This window comes from Quercus lobata, chromosome 2, assembly GCF_001633185.2.
Source record: "Quercus lobata isolate SW786 chromosome 2, ValleyOak3.0 Primary Assembly, whole genome shotgun sequence".
In the NCBI taxonomy this organism is placed as follows: Eukaryota; Viridiplantae; Streptophyta; class Magnoliopsida; order Fagales; family Fagaceae; genus Quercus; species Quercus lobata.
This window is the reverse complement of record NC_044905.1, coordinates 61,558,050-61,570,686: the sequence shown is the minus strand read 5'-3', so window position 1 is coordinate 61,570,686 and position 12,637 is coordinate 61,558,050. Positions and strand designations below refer to the sequence as shown.

General features: G+C 34.7%; 1 long non-coding RNA gene across 2 annotated transcripts; it reads right to left on the bottom strand.

Annotated features, from left to right (window-relative positions):
- Positions 1-2,086: 2,086 nt before the first annotated feature.
- LOC115978130 lies at positions 2,087-5,925 on the bottom strand. 2 transcript variants are annotated; one of them, XR_004088647.1, is made up of 4 exons: positions 5,497-5,925; positions 3,914-3,982; positions 3,604-3,842; positions 2,087-2,377 (listed from the first exon to the last, which is right to left on the bottom strand). It is a non-coding gene; the product is annotated as an uncharacterized LOC115978130 (long non-coding RNA). The 2 variants fall into 2 exon arrangements; XR_004088648.1 differs by having other exon boundaries at positions 3,936-3,982; positions 5,497-5,923.
- Positions 5,926-12,637: the final 6,712 nt, after the last annotated feature.

The window sequence follows — 12,637 nt, the reverse complement described above, 5'->3', positions numbered from 1 at the left end:
CACGGCCGCACCTTCTTCCAATATGCCTCCTCATCGTCTCATTGCTAGATTTGCAAAACACCTCATCCTTTCTTCCAACGTTTCCATTTATTTTCTCCTCTCAATGTTGTGAAATCATCATACATCCAAATGTTTATTTTCGGAAGTTTATTTTATTATATTAAATTTAGATACAATTTCTTATTATATGTTATAGAGTTATATATTAGGGCTCTTATTAAATTGAATCATGTTATCGTATTGACTAACACATACACAAAAAATAATTAAATTTAGCCATATGATTTATTTATTAATAAAATTGGATGGTTAGATTTAATTAAAGCACTCTTCTCAAAACCAAATTTAATTTAAAACACCTAAAGAAATGTATCTAAAACTTAAAAAATGAAATATAGTGAAAAACTATATATCTTCTCTTTTGAGATGAGTAGAACTGATGTACGGTTACCCAATATAAAATTAACAAATGATTGAAATATTTGGTATGTTGTAGTTTTTAACTAACATGACATCCCCGTTGGGTATAATAAACTCGTGCACTTTCCATGACTCTAACAAATAAATTCTATTCTCTCTCTTATCCTATTCACTATCTCCAAGGCTCCAATCTTCCTACTCACCAACTTTTTCTCAAGGTTGAGTAAATAATGAATTGGAAAGTGTAGACTGTGGACCCTTCTGTTCTCACACTCATCCCCGAATTTAGGTTCAATAAACCAAAGAGAAATACTTGTTTAAAATCAATCGGGTCTTCAACTCACGGTTCCAATTGTTTTCACACTTGTGTTCATGTACACAGTTCACACTTACATGCAACAATCACCTCTCTAAACCAATTAAAGCATTAAAAGCCAGTGATGGATTGTCCAATAGTAGCTCCTTCAAGAAGACTAATAGCAACAATAGATTGTGTCCACGGTTTCTATTTTAATTAGTAACCGCCTAGCTAGGGCACACAATAATTAACTATTTTTGGAAATATTTTCTCGAGAATTGAAAAAACTGTCAATACTTTTTCAATTCCCGAAAAACTATTTCTAAAAATAAATGGCTTAATATGTGTCCTAAGGACACACATTAACCGGACTCTATTATATATAATGTTCTTGTGATTGGACATGGTTAATGGTTAAGTAGTCTGTCCTCTTCTCTGTCTTTCAAATAATGCGGCATACATTTATGGCATTTAAATAAAATGAATCATCATATATGGCCTATGGGGCACACTGGACCTTTCAATCTTGATTTTTTGCCTTGATTCGTTAGTAAGTACTAAATTATGGGTCAGTCTTGTGTAAAGCTCACGTTTTCAAAACCGTCAATGGAGAAACAGTTGTTGCTAGCTAGGTGAGCACGCGACAAAACAGGTGACGGTTTTCGGTTTTCGGTTCCATTGTTTTTGGTAAAGCTGTTTAGGGTGCGTGTTTCAAGGGCTAGCGGTATTGGCATATTGCCTTTGTTTTTACTTTTTATATTAGGAATAAGTCTTGTGCCATTTAGAATGACACGACAAATATCACAATTTATTTACGTGACAAGTTATAATTGGTGAAAAACTGTCCTTATATAGACCCATCATCAGTTCTCCACCAATCATAACTCACCACATGGACAAATTGTAACATTTATTGTGTCATTTTATGTGGTATTTGTTATGCCACTTTATCTGGCACAAGACTTATTCTTATACTAGTCGTTAACCCGTGCGATGCACGGGATTCTTTAAAAAAAAAAAAAAACAATATTGTAATTATCATTTGTTGCACTAAATCAGAATGTCTCAAGACTGACTAATCAAATAATAAAACTAAATGGAGAAGACCCAAGCATAACATAAAATCTTCACTAATTCAAATAATAAACATTGTCAAACCTAGCAAACAATGTGCTTGTGCCCAATAAAAAATTGTAAAGACAAATAAGGGATAAAGAAATCCTGTATATCATCTCCATAAAAATACATACATGCTAAAAAGATTAATACCACTACCATAGGTCCATCGGCAATGAAGTTATTTTCATAGTTACATATATATTGTTAATAAACAAATAATCAAATTGCAATAATAATCACAATCTTATTTTCATAATAAATAAATAGAATATAGTTACCAATGTCAAATTCTTTTGCTATGACTCAAAAAGAGTAGAGAAAGAACATAATACAACAAATCTGCATTATATAGAAGAGTACATCATATATTTATTCAACATAAAACATTGAGTTTTATAAATCTTCCTTTGCTTGCTCACATTCCCAACCACGTCCCTTGTGCTAAGATACCATAGATATTGCTTTTTCAAAATCATGAAAAGACTTTGCCAATAAAGCCTTCTCCATGTCAAACCCTTTTGCTTTGTCTTGAAATAGTTCCTAGAAAACAGCCGCTTTACCCAAGTTAGGGGCTTTGAGAACAAAAGAAGAATTATAGTATTTGAGAAAGTGCGATAACCACAATATATTGGTGTTATTTTCATATATAACAAATAACGAAATGTGGAAACACCATTACTAAACAAAACTTGTTCTTTAGACTCAGAAAGTATCATTAACAGGCAATTCTGTCAACTTCTTCTCTCTTTTTTTAAGGGAAAAAAAAATTGCTTTTCACCTACCATAGGCAAAAGGACCATAATCCAAAGCTCTACCCAAAATACAATTTAGGATGGTTAAGGACAACCAATATGAGAATCAACTTCAAAATAATTAAATAAGAAATAAAGACCACCATAGCTCAATTTTTAAAGTAGCTTTCCTCACAGACACATGCACAAGAAATCACTATATCAAACACATAAAGAAACCCAAATGGGATTTCAAGAAAAATAAGACTACCCAGATTTAAACTAACCTCAAATGTATCAAAATCATCATTATTGATAACAGTGAAACTCAACTCTCAGGACTGGGAGTCTCAAGCAAGCAACTTCGTTCAGACAAAAAGTACATCTCTCAATAATGTGGATCTTTTTTTAGGTGAGGAACGAACTATGTGCCTTCCTTATCTTGACGTTTGTCAAGAAAACCATATTGGGTGAAATGGGTTGCTATTAGATTTGTCGGTTTTGTAAAAAAGTTCAGCTAAATTTAGCTAAGGAATTAAATCATTTTTACCTTTAACATAAGCTTCTCAGCGAGTTTTATGTGTGTGGATATAGTTAAGTATCTTTTAGAGGAAAGAGTGAGATAAGAGACTATAAATACATGTACATTTATGAAAATTAATAAAAGGTGAAAACTTTTTGTGTGTGTGCAACTGCTGCCATTGCTATTTTGCTGAGATTCCAAGTAGTGTGTAATGGGTTTAGCTTTGATTGAAAGTTATGCTCATGCCCACCAAATCTTTCTAACCTAGGACTTTGATTTTGATGATGTTTTAAAAAAAAGTTGAAGATTGAAGATACTAAGTAGACACATTAAACATAAGTTATTCCCAATTAAAAAATTAAGTATAAGTTATTATACTTAAATCGCAGCCAACACAATTCAAAGCATACCACATCAATGATTATGTTTGTTCAACATTAAAACAATGCTAGAATGGAGGGGTATAAAACATTTGAAGCAAAATAGACAGAAGATTGAAAGCAATCACCAACCTTATTAGATCTTAGAATATCTATCAGTCCACCAATGAGCTTCTGATCAATGGCCATGTGATAAGGAGAGGACCTTGTAGCCTCCTCTAAGTCAAATGGATTGTCTATGCACGTGGCAGCTATAAGCGGTGTATTCTCTCCAGCTTCTGCCAAGTACTTCGTCAACATGTTTGCACCATATTCCCAGCCAACGACCATCAATGTAATCCATGGCCTTGCCTTATTGATGAACTATATAGCTGTGGAGATATCATCACTGTTAGCAGCGGTAAATAATCTACAGAAAATAGAATAGTAAAGAAGCTCCTACTATCAGCACATTCAAAAGAAACCTGTATTAGACGATTCTCTTGTCCATGAACCTCCCATGCCCACACCACTGAATTTTAAAAAATATATATATTAAAAAACTGGTCAGTCCTAATTCACCCCACACATCTGGAATGCGATCCCTCATTGCTTGATGTGGTGCAATGAAAAACCATGCGAAGAAAAAGTCAATAATAGGAACGAATCTTAGCTTCCATGGTTATACCAAAATTTTAAAAACAAACCTTACCATAACTAACAAATAAATTTTTTACATAAACAGCAAAGACAAAGTTGCAGAAGGAGGACATTGGAAAAGAAGCTGGGGTTTGCAACCAAACAAAGAATCAAACAAAACCCCTCAAAAATCTAGATGCTGCTCTTAAAGAAGATTCTTCTAAAATTTTTTTTTTTTTAAAAAAAAAAAAAGCAAGGTGTACAAATGACATTTTTTGGCATGGTGTGTGTTACTGTGTTGTATATTTGTATTGTTTTCTATGCTAATGATTTAGTAGATCTGTGTTGAAAGAAATTGTTGGATGTTGATGAATAGTAGTCAAATTCTGTGGTCCTTACCACGTTGTTAAAAGAAGCTCAAAATGGTAGAAAAGAAAAAAGTTCACAATGTGGACTTTTAGCCACTCTATAACTCCTTTTCTTTTCTTTTCTTTTTTCTCTGGTTTTTTTTTTTTTTTTGGTTCTAAATTGATGAATTAGAGAGAATATGGTATTATTTGAGTTCAATAGGTTCAATTATAGGCTTCTAAATATGTTCAAGTTATTTTGGATTTGAATTGTAACATGGAACTAATAAACTACTTCTACTACTACTTTGGGCTTGGCTTTTTCTCAAACACCTTCTATATGTAAAGCAGCAAATAGGTTTAAGTCTCTACCAAGTGAGCAAAAACAACCTTACCATGTGGCTGAGGACCATTCTAAGTAGTAGGAAGTAAACAGAAGTAAACAAACCAAAATTGATGGCCTTTTTGTAAAAGAACCAAGATGCAAACTAACACTAAAGTTGACATTCATTCGGTATTAATGTGTGTGTGTGTATATATATATATATATATATATTATCACAGACCACACATTATCAATTTATCATCAATAATAAGATCAAATTCAAGATCCCAAAATCAAGGCCTTCAAAATAGAAAGGAACCTGAATACCTAATTTTCCACACAACAGTAGCTACTTCATTAACTGAGTCAAAGACAACAACCCAAACTATCCAAACCCCAATTTTGGTTCAAAAATGAGACCTCAAATCACCAAAACCTATAAAAAAAATAAACAAATAAACAAATAAATAAACACCCTTTTAATGCCAGCAAACCAAAGGCCAACCATTCAGCCATAGCAACCCAAAACACCAAAGCAGAACAGCCACAAAAAAAAATTCCATGAACAACTGAAGCGGAGAGAGAACGGTATATAGGAAGTAATAATTGGGTAGATAGATTTTCAATTGAAGAGCAAATCAGAATTCTTACCTCAACAAATATGGTGAAAAAATTCAAAAACCCAAACCAAACAAACCCTAACTCACGCACAGAGAGAAATTTACAGAGTTATACCTCTTCGATATGAGCGAAGCAGCTGAGGAGGTAATTCTCTTAATCCTTTTAGGGTATTTGACATCCAAAGCTTTTTCCAGCGAACATCATGGTTGGCATATCAGTGAGTTGGGTTGCAAGATGGTAGGCAGATTCAACGAAGAATTTTCCATTGAGGTTCGGTAACCGTATAAGCCTGTATGGTCTCGGAGTGGGAGGATAGGGAGAGGAGATTTTGCGATTTGGGGGAAGGAAAAAAAGTGGAGAAGAGATGTGTTTTGAGTTTTCGATTTTCAGAGTTGGGGAGAATAGTTATAGGGTTTGGTTTTCAGAATTGGGGAGAAATTTTAGTTGAAATTTTCGGGTATGAATGAGAGGTAGAAGCGTTACCCAATACGTTTGGGGAGAAATTTTAGCTGAAATTTTCGGGTATGAATGAGAGATAGAAGCGTTACCCAATACGTTTTAGTATTTTATTTATTTATTTTAGTTAAATATATATTTTTTTAATAATGCTGACGTGTAAAATTGTGGAGAAGGCAAATGCTTCGATTTTATATATATATATATATATATATAGATTATTGGCAGGCATTTTTTTCAACTGTCAAAAATCACGAAATTACATCTATTCTTGACAGTTGGAAATCATCATGATTTCCTCCCCATTGTCCCATTCTTACTACTGACTAGCTCCTCCAAATTTGATGATTTTGAAAAGTTAAAAATCATTTTGGATGTTTTTGAAAGTTAATGTGAAATCTTGAACAACCGGCTCTCTTAGTAACTCAACTATTTGACTACTTATAATGAGTATTTCAGGTATTGGGTTCGAGAGCTGTTCAGAGACTAAAATTCAAGACTCTCTCTCTATAAATAGAAACTGATTTCATTGATCTCCAAAAGAGTACAATCCAATGAATATAAGTTACTACCTCTACCCCTATACATACAATTCAGAAGAAGCTAAAAGAGAAAAATAACCAGCTCCTAATTTGGTGGAAAAATCTGTTATAAGCTAACTCTCTCTCTCTAATTAATACACGTGCAATAACCACTCTCTAACTAACTAATCCAGTTCTGATTCAATCAAGTCCCTCAATTCCTTGTTCTCCAATTCTGATTCTGCAGTAGCTATATCAGTACTGCTACTTGTTGCAATTACATGTACATCATGTGACCGTCCTTGTTGCTGAGTGCCACTCTGCCTAGCATGTGGCAGATTCCCCTGATGTAGACAACACCTTTGCTTGTTATTTTCAGCAGAGAGAAAGAAGAGAGATATGAAAATGAGAAATCTCGCACTGGGTCACTTTTGTTGAATAATTCTTGTCACATTTATTAATACTACCATTGTGAGTTAAACTATGATCAATATTAGGGATGGCAATAAAAGTCCGACCCGCGGATACCCGGTCCGGTCCGATCCTAATGGGTCGGATTTTACCCGACCCGATAAATAATAGGGTCGGATATGGGTCTTTTTAAAAAAACCCGAAGCGGGTCCGGGTCGGGTCCGGGTTTTTGGCATACCCGACCCGGACCCGACCCGTTTAAGTATAAAATTACCAAAAAACCCCCCATATATATATAAACTAAAAAAACCCTACTTTCTCTCATATTTCACACTCAGCCGTCCCACTCTCCATCCATTTCCCTCACAGCCTCAGTCTCCTCTCCCTTACTCACTCTCTTCTCCCTCTCACTCACGGACTCAACCTCAAGCTCTAACCTTTGTCACCGCTACCATCACACGATCTCACCGCCGGCCTCAAGCTCTGTCATTGTCAGTCTCAAGCTCTGTCACCGCCGGTCTCAAGATCGTCACTGGTTTGTTTCTCTCTTTCTTTGTCTTCTCTGAGCTCCGATCTGTCTTCTCCAAGTGTAGCTCAGCCAAGATCTGCCATCTCCGCCAAGATCTGCCACCACCAAGATCTCTTTTTTTTTTTTTCATTTTTTTTTGGGTTCATTACTTGGTGCCTGAAAGGGGTATTATTGTGTATATTCATTTGTGGGATTTATTTTGTAGATTTTTGAACTTGATGTAATGGTCCCGGATTTGGATTTGGGGGATTTATTTTGTATATATTTGAACTTGCGGCAAATCTTGTTGTAAGGAAGAAATTTTTTTTTTATGTATTTGGGTTATGTGTATAGGATTTATGTATGGGTTTGTGATTTTTATGTATTATTTCTTGTGATTTCTGTATTTGGGGTTGTGTTTTGAAAGGGAAAATGAGAAATTATAAGTAAATTATTGTAGATTTATGTGAAATTTGAAATCTAAAATTATTGTAGAAATCTAAAATAATAATTATAAATTAAATTAGTGTAGAATCTGAGATTTATTAAATTAATTACGGAATTTTTTTTAAAAAAAAAAATTGGGCCACGGTTTAGGCCATTAGGGCTTAGGAATGGGCCCTAAAGTGGTCGGGGCCCGTGGGGCCCGACGGGCCGGGTTTGGAGCCTGGGAAAAAAATCCGTTTATTAATCGGGTCGGGTTCGGGTAACAGATACAGATCCGCGGGTCGGGTCCGGATATAAAGAAACCCGATCCAAACCCGACCCGTTGCCATCCCTAATCAATATTATGGCAAAGTTAGTAATGAATAATGATGAAGCGAAGGTGGAGGGCAGCAACGCTTGTAATTGTTACAGTGAAATTAACAACACTTCATTCTGGTCAAAAGGTATACATCACATGCTGTGGTCGTCAAGAGAAATTATTCATTGAAGTTTGAAAGGGATGAAAGAAATTATGAATAGAGTGGAGTTATAAAGGCTTTTAAAAGTCTTAGATGGGAGATAAAGCAAATAGCTGACAATAATGTGGATTGGTCCACCGTGTAGGGACGGAATTATGATTCAAATTTAGGGGCGCCAAAGTTCTTTGTTCAAAGATTTTTAAAAAGTTGGAATATTAATACTAGAGGTTGACAATTATACATTATTAGCATTAATTTTTTTAATTTTTTTGCATTTTTTCTTCTTTTTTTTTAAATCACTAATAAATGTTTATAATCAAGTGGTCTGTAAGTCAATTGATATGTCTTGATATTTTCAAGGTTTAACTAACATTAGACCAATTCTTTATTCTATCCACATTAAAAAAAATTTTAGAAATCTATTTATTCTTTTCACATAATTCTATACCTAATAACTTCATAATGCTATATATAAAAGATTCTTAAAAAAAAAAAATACAAAAATTGTAGTTAAAAGTTTAGATCCATGTTTAGTATTACATTAATAAAACAACTAAAATAATGGTTAATCAACATCATGCACTAATATTCAGTGAAAAAAAAAAAAGGTTGAGACAATTATTGGTGTCTTGGTTAAGGATTTTTTTTTTTTTTTTTTTTTTATAATCACTTGGTTAAGGTTGAGGTAGAATAAAGATGTGAGATCTTTTCCTTTAAAAATTTGTCATTTTGAAAAAGTAGTAAAAAAAGAAAAGAAAAGAAAAAGAGATTTGTTAAATAATCACGTGATAATGAACGGTAACTTTGAGTCTTCAACTATTTAAATAATAAAGTTTTTCCCATCACTACATTAATTTAGCTAAAGCACAAAGTTTATTACCTATAGACTAATCACACACATGCTTTGGTGGCAGTTTAGGTAAGGGACAAAACAATAGATTGTTGTTGTTTCACACGTGTATTACATTTATGCATGCATGCCAAGTGTGTCCCAAAATTAACAAAACATTAAAAATTAATAAAATTCTATCATAAAAAAATAAAAATAAATAAAAAATCAACGGGTTATGTTAAAGAGTAACAGCTCTTTAAAAAAAAAAAAAAAATTTCATGGATTGAGTTAAAGACACCAACTGATCCAAGTTGCTGGTGACACTAATTGGTGTGTGGATGGAGTGATTAGCAGCATAAGAGTTGTCTCTGTGACTATGGTGGAGTTATTTGAGAGGGATAAAAAGCTCTCAAATGAGAGGTAGAAATTTGGTATAGATTATTGGGTTTTTGTGATTTGTTTTTGCTAGGATTTATAATTGATTTGTTATATATATATATATATATATATATATTTTTTTTTTTTTTTTCTTTTTACTTAGATTGTGTCCAACGATTTTTTTTATTATATATATATATATATATATTTTTACTTAGATTGTGTCCAATGATTTTTTTTATTATCTGAATATGTGAATTGTTTTGTAAATCTTCCTTGTTGTCCGAATTTGTAAATCTAAATGTTTATCTAAAAGTTTTTCTTGATATTCTTGGGACAACTAGTCAAAAGACGATTTGATCAATTTTTTTCATTTTTTGTTTTATTTGTCAACTTATAAATTGTTTGGAAGAGGGGGGTCAAGTATATTAATTTTAGAGCCAAAAGTATATTTCTTTTTTGTGAAAAAATCTTGTATAGGCCAATTCCATGAGACTCATGTTTTACTGATATATGAGTCTCACATGCATATGCACCAGTCACTTGAGATATTTTCTCATGTTTTGCGAGGTTTAATAGGGACAAGAATAGGGAGGCTGTCTCACCTCTTAGCTACGTGGGCTCTTTTTGCCTGTAATCTGTTCAATTTGGCCTCATTAATTAGGTGGTGAAGGCCATCCATATATGAAGATAGACATGTTTGGCTTGTCTGCTTTCTCTGTTTTGGGTTAGTGGAATTTTTCTTTAGAAACATAAAAAAATGTAATCCATGTCGAAGTTAGAATATTTTAAAAGAATGATCTAGAAAACCAAAAAGAAAAGGAAAAGGGTTATATATAAGAGATGGTTTTCCTTAAAAAAAAAATTGTTGGAGAATTAATATGCCTCTTGGGTTAGAAAGGGTATTGCAAGGTAAAAGTAAAACTTCATTTGTTAAATGAAATGTTGAAACATTGATGTGAGACGAAAATGTACATGAAATATTAATTATGATAACGACAACGATGGTGATTCTTTATAATAGATAACTCAGCTAAAACTTATGAGTTGTAATGTATCAAGTATTCACCTACCTATTTCCTCCCATTCCAAATAAAAATGCAAACAGTTGATCTAAAAGCATGCATAGTAATATAGTATAGCTTTACAAGTTAATTTCATTATTCTTTTTTCTTTTTTTTTCCTTTTTTCTTTTTTTGAGGGGGGAGGGGGGTAAACGTTAAAAGCTCCTAAAAATAAAATACATTAAAACAAAATCGGCTCAAATTGACAACCAACCATTAAAATATGTTCAAATCTTAATTCGATTTAATGAGGAGAATCCAATCACCTCTACAAATACAAAGTGCACTCGGAAGACATTTTCAGAGTGCCTAGGTGCTTGATGTGTTATACTTATACCATTGTTGAGGGCCATTTGTGGAAACCCAGGCAGGCAGAAAGAAAGCTCAATAATGAGAGCTACAAAGAATTGACAAAATAGATAGCAAAAACCCATTAGGCCCAAGCGATAGGAATAATGGATCACAAGCCCAACAAATAAATAAATGGGTCTTGAAGAGGCAAGCGGGCTCAAAGGAGCCAAGAAAGAAAGAAATAGCATCTCATGGGCAGTGTATGAGGTAGAAAAGTGAGAAAAGGCCACCGCAGGCCCAAGGCAATGCAAACTAAGAGAGTAAAGGGTTTATGACAGGCCCATGAACCCCAAAGATAAGAATAAGGTTATTGGGCCGGGGAAGCCCAATGAAATTAGTAAAAAGCCCATGGGAGTGTGGAATTAGCAAACGGGCCGAGGAAGCCCAAAGAAAGCAATCGGGCCGTGGATGCCCAAAGGAAAGCCCAAAGGGACATAGGAACCTATAAGTATAAGCAAAACAGTGCCCATGACAGGCCACTGAGAAAAGGGATAAACGGCTAGCCCAAAAGAGGCCCAGCAGGATTAAGTTATTACGGCAGGAATAATAGTTCAACGTTGCAGGAAATAAAGAAAATCAAGAGTGGACCAAAGAAATGTAAGGCCCATCATCAGATAAAGCCCAGCTCTTGAATGGAGCGAGAAACCAAAGAAAAGCCCACATGAAAGGTCAAAAAACACAGACGGAGAGTCTCCAGATCACGGCAAACGCATGAGCAGTAGGTAGACTCTTGGACATATCTGAAAGGGAAGCACGCGCAAGGCCCAGGCACCACCAGCCTGTACCCAGCCAATATAGGACGTGGTGGGGCCATGGGCCAGAGGTAAGAGGTAAAAGGGGTATGGTTTGGTGGTGGGGAGAGGAGAAAAGATCTATTTTGCGGCTCCTACCCAAGCCCTTTTCGGAGATACGTCCTGCTGGGATGATAGACCACCCAAAAGAGGCAAGTTTGAAGGGGAACCGTTAGGTGCATGCCTTGAGAGTAGAGAGAGAAAGCATTTATACCGTGGCAGGAAGAAGTGTTACGGTATACTGAGGAACGAAACAAACCTGCCTCTGTTTGGCAAGGGTGAATGTTGCACAGACCTGGTGGTCGGCAAGTACGCCCAGACCAGACAAAGGCAGTTAAGAGGCAAAATGGTAAAACATTGGTCACGGCAGGCACTATAAAAGGGCTCTTGCCGTGCCCTGAAACAGGGATCAAAAAACAGAGCATTTTTACGGAGTAGAAAGAAAAACAGAGTAAATAGAAGAGAAAAAAGATAAGAAAGAAAACAGAGAAGAAAAGAGAGAAAATTAAGGAAGAATGAGAAGTAATACAGTGGGCATGCACCAGTAGATCGGTTTCTCTCTCTCCCCTTTAAATCTTGCTCTCTTCCAAAACGTAAACAAGGACTCCTTTTTTGGGCAATAACCATTCAAGTCCGACTCCCTCAAAGCCATTAATCCCCACGACAGGATCCTTTCCTAGGAGATTATCTGCATTGAGAAGAGGCGTTCTTCCCTCTTTGGTTTTGCTTCGGCAGACTAAACTTAAAATTTGATTTATGCCCATTTGATTAGTTCGTATTATTTTCTTTACTTTCTTTGTGATTGACATTATCATGACTGTAATCATGCTTTGTAAGTAGGGATTACATAGTCATTTATTTAAATAGTCAGAATACTCTATTTTGGTTATTATTATTATATCTATCTGTCGTAACTCATTTGAAACAGTTCTGCTTGTCGTAAGCTTACTCCTGGCAGACAAGGCATAAGTTTGTGCACAAACCGACCCAAGTTGAGTTACAATTGAACCGGTCTCAACTCCCTTACTCAGAAAACAT